The sequence below is a fragment of the Lontra canadensis genome, unplaced genomic scaffold (genome assembly GCF_010015895.1).
Source record: "Lontra canadensis isolate GAN:19392208 unplaced genomic scaffold, GSC_riverotter_1.0 scaffold4, whole genome shotgun sequence".
NCBI lineage: Eukaryota > Metazoa > Chordata > Mammalia > Carnivora > Mustelidae > Lontra > Lontra canadensis.
In genome coordinates this window covers 28,116,748-28,121,380 of record NW_022630998.1, presented here as the reverse complement: position 1 = coordinate 28,121,380, position 4,633 = coordinate 28,116,748, and the positions used below count along the sequence as shown (strand labels likewise).

General features: G+C 33.1%; 1 non-coding gene across 1 annotated transcript; it reads left to right on the top strand.

Annotated features, from left to right (window-relative positions):
- The first annotated feature begins 3,462 nt into the window (after window positions 1-3,462).
- On the top strand, window positions 3,463-3,596 carry LOC116863984. The gene has a single exon (XR_004381886.1). It is a non-coding gene; the product is annotated as a small nucleolar RNA SNORA71 (small nucleolar RNA).
- The last annotated feature ends 1,037 nt before the right edge of the window (window positions 3,597-4,633 follow it).

The window sequence follows — 4,633 nt, the reverse complement described above, 5'->3', positions numbered from 1 at the left end:
ACCTATCAGTCTTCCTACCACCTATCATTTACATCCAATTTTGCTTTTGAGAAGAATATTTATATTTCAAAAGTTAGAAAATACTAAAATTGAAACAAAGAGACACATGATGCAATAAAACTATCTATAATTATTTCTCCCATTTTACTCTGATTAAATTCTATTCTTTTTGGCTTGAGTAAACTGAAATACCAAAATTATAAAATAAGGACCAGTGAATTTCCAAGTAACTGCTTATAAAGTGAAAAAGGTGGTTCTAAAGGAGAAACTGAGGTGTCCAATTTGTTGTTTCAGCCATTTTGTCTATTTTGTTGTTGTATTATTAGTCTTTATACTCAGAGAATTATTCAAAGATATTATTTAAATAGTTAAAATCTTACTTATGGATAAATGGACTCTATACATTTCATTTAACTTCTGCCTGCTCAATCTATTTAAATGTTTGGCTAGTTAATTTATTTAAAATATCATAAACTATTCAAATGATTGCCTATTTTATGTATTATAGAAAGTCTTATTTTTGATTTGAATAAAAATATCTGAATTTAAAAAGTAATGCCATATTAATTCAAGTCATTTTTAGTAAAAATTTTATCTAGGAAAACCCAAAGCTAAATATGCAGATTTCTGAAGATTTCTGAAGTGCCCTTCATTAGCATCTCTAGGATTAGGGTCTGGTCAATACTTCTTAAATAATCTCCTTAGATGATTCTGATGTGCATTGAAGTTTGAAATCACTAAGGTAGGAAGTAGAACCAGTTTAGTATTTGATATGGGAAAATAAGAAAGCATTTAAAGCTGATGACTCAAGGAGTAAAATATAAGTGCATAAAAGAGCACAAAAACAAACACTAAGAAATCTAATCTTATTGATCAAAATTAGAGAAAGAAAAGAAAAAGTTTAAAAAAGGGAAATGAGAGGTGTGATGTTAAGAAGAAGGATAAGATTATGTAAAGGTTATTTACAAAGATAAGCAGTAAAACAAAAATGTAAGGTTTTTAAACATTAGAACTACAGTTTTAAAATAACAAAGAAATCTTTCATTCAAGAAATTTTAAAATATTCTAATCCCATAATATTAAATACTAGAACTAAGTCTGCAATAGGCTGAATAAAGTTCATTTGTCAATAATTTTCTTTCTTTTTTTTGTGTGTGTGTGATTTTTTGGGGACTTTTGCAGTATATTTTATCCTCCCCAAAGCACATGTAATTATTCTCCTGTATTTTTCAATATGCTTCTTATGTTTGATCTTATGAACTCTGTAATGCTATCTGATAATATTTTCCTCTACTACTAAGAATTTAAGTCAAATCTATGACCTAACTCTACAAGCTGCACGGATCTAATGACATAGACTTTGTATACTGACTTTATTCCCAATTTTGTATTTATAATGTTTTTCTTGATCTAATTTTCATTGACCTTTTTCTAAATCCTTCTCAATTAAAATGTTGTTATTTTAATCTTACTGGATATTTTAAAATATTTTAAGACACAAAAATCTTTTAAGATGGGATATATAGTTATAAATTATCAAGTAAGCAAAGGTCAAAGAGACATTTAGTATTTTTCTAGAAAATTGATTAAAAAATTATAGCTAGACTTTCAAGTTGGAAAACATTATATAATAATATATATATTTAGAGATGTAAAGTAGACTCATGCTGTATGCGTGTATATACTAGCACAGACTACCGAAGAAGATAAACAATGATATAATTGCAGTAACTTAATCTGTGGACAGATACTGGGTGGTTTTTAAACAATGGGAAGAGAAAGATATGTTTATCATCATATAACCCTTTTACATAATTCATTATAGAGTGTACATATATGACTTATTTAAAATATAATTTAAGTTTAAAATTATAAACATAAAATGTATCAGAAAAATTGTTTTTTTAAATATCCTTAACCTTGAAGAAAATGGACTCTATTGAACTTTCTGCCTTGAGAGTTTATTCAGGTCTTCCTGAATGAGACTACCATTTTTTACCTAGCTGTGGTCCAGAACTAATTAATACTTGAAGAGAAAGCTAAGGGTCCCTGGGTGGCTCTGTCAGTTGAGAGTCCAACTCTTGATTTGGGCCCAGTTCATGATCTCAGGGTCATGAGATTTATCTTAAGTCTTCATACTCAGCAGGGAGTCTGCTTGAGATTCTCTCTCTCTCGTGCCACCACTTGTGCACATGCTCATGTGTGATCTCTCTCTCAAATAAATAAATAAATCTTTAAAAAAAAAAAAAAAGGAAAGAAAGCTAACATGGAAAAAAAATTTGTTTTAAACTGAGCACCTACTGGGTGCCTGGTATTAATCAAGAAACACTGTAGAGGATATAATTTCAATAAAGAATTTTCATCTGGGGTGCCTGGGTGGCTCAGTGGGTTAAGCCTCTGCTTTTGGTCCAGGTCATGATCTCAGGTTCCTCAGATTGAGCCCCGCATTGGGCTCTCTGCTCAGTGGGGAGTCTGCTCCCCCTTCTCTCTCTACCTACTTGTGATATCTCTCTCCCTGCTCTCTGTCAAATAAATAAAATCTAAAAAGAAAAAGAATTTTCATCAAGGATCTAACTCTTAATTAGGAGAGATGAAAAAATAAGAGTAACAAAAAAAAAAATGCCAAGAATCAATAGACAAATTCTGGCTTGGTTTAGGGCAAATTTCATAAAAAAGGCAACATTACTATCTATATCCCAGAATATAATTAACATTTCTTGAGTTGCAGAGATGAAGGAAAGGAAAAGCTAACTGAAATAAAGTCAAGGAAAAAATACCATGTGATAGGAAAGGAAAAATTATATTGAGTGACAATATTCCTAGTTTGTAGCTGTGGTAGGTAATAACAAAGAAGGAAGAATCTAAAATATTAAAGTAAAACACAATACAGCAAAACAAAAAGAAATATTATTTGAAAAATTCAAATCAATTGCACATATTAAGTCTTCTGTTGTAAAAAGAATGAATATGCTGTCAGAATAATATTAGTGGTCATCCACCAAGTTCATAAAATGTCAGCTATAATTTTATGAGAATTTTTCACATTCATCAGCATTTTCAGTTGAGGAAATCATAGGAAGGATACGTCAAGTAAGTGGCTCAAATTCAAGTGGCTAATAAATGACAAAGCCAGGACTCAAATCACAAAATATGTCCACATTTTGAGTTCCTGACTATTATGTTATACAACCTGCAGATGTGGAAGAGGGTAGATTTTAGGATGCTGTAAGAACAAACAAGAGGCTTCAAGGTCAGTTAAGAAGCCAGTTTCAGAATTCAGTCAAGAGACAGTGATATGTGAAGCAGCATAGATGTATTGAATGAGATCTTAAATGAAGAAATTTACCCAACATGGAAACAGGAACTGAAGGACTTGGTTCCTGGAAGGAATGTGGACTAAGAGGATGATACCTCAGCATTTATATCAGACAATACACAATGCTATAAAGAATCTGAGTATATACCTGCATTCGAAAGTGATCATGGTCTGTCTGTGTCCTGGTCATTGATAGTGCAGGGAGAGGAGTTGCTGAAAGCGCCTCCCCATGTTTGGAGGGTCCCTTCTTGTCCCTTCCAAACTCTGGAGCTTTCCCACACTTCCTCCTCCTCCCCACCTTTTAGGTGCCTCTGGGCACCTGCTGTCTTATGGCGTGCTCTCTGTGCCTGGCTCAGGATGGTTTCTGTTTCTGTGAGGCTTTATAAAGGGAGACTAGCGTGGGTCCTGCCTCAGTGCATGTCTGAGTTGGTTGTGGGAACCACTGCTGTGCTCTTCTGACTCTGGTCTCTAACTTCCACAGCCATGTGTTGCTTTCTGCCCATGTCTGAAGGGATTACAGGCTGCCTGTATCCTGGTCACTGGTAATGCAGGCACAGAAAAAGTTGTAAGGCTTTCTTTACGTTCAGGGGTTCCAGATTAGGACAGCCCTAGGTGACGGAGCACAAGGAAGATGCGGGGAGGGAGACTTTCAGTGCATTTACCTCCTAAGACCCAGACTCCCTCAATGTTTACTTGTTCGTGAGGAAAGAATTTTCCCAGACAGGTAAAGCAGTGTCAAGTGCTTCTTGTCCCCTGCAGGAAAAAAAAAAAAAAAAAAAAAAAAAAGAATCTGAGTATAACGGTGAGTAATAAGGCCATTTGAATTTGTGATAATGTTGTTATTTACTACTCTGAGAGTATTTTTCAGTAGACAAAGTTAAAACTCAATTGCATAAGACTGAAAAAGGTAAAGAAATAACAACAAACTGGTTTATCTTTCAAATTTACTGGTTAGTACTGGAAAGAAAGATAGCAAACCTTAAGGTTACAGTAAAAAAGGTAATAATTACAGGTTAGAAGAAGGGTGTATGTGTGTTTAGTGATTACCAAGTTTTCATCTAATGGAAAAATATATACAAAAAAGGGAGCATATTCCAATATTTAAAACTGCTAACAGCATTAGTATCAAAATTTTATCACTAAATAAGTCATTGGTTCTGGTCATCACTGACACTAATTTTAATTGTTTTTCTTAAATATTTCTTAAATATTTGGTACATGCTATCACTTCCCTGCAAGGATGTTTTGGCAGTTTAGAACAATAAAATCCAAGAGTAAATGGTCATGTTTAATTGATAGTTTATTTTAAAGACTTTT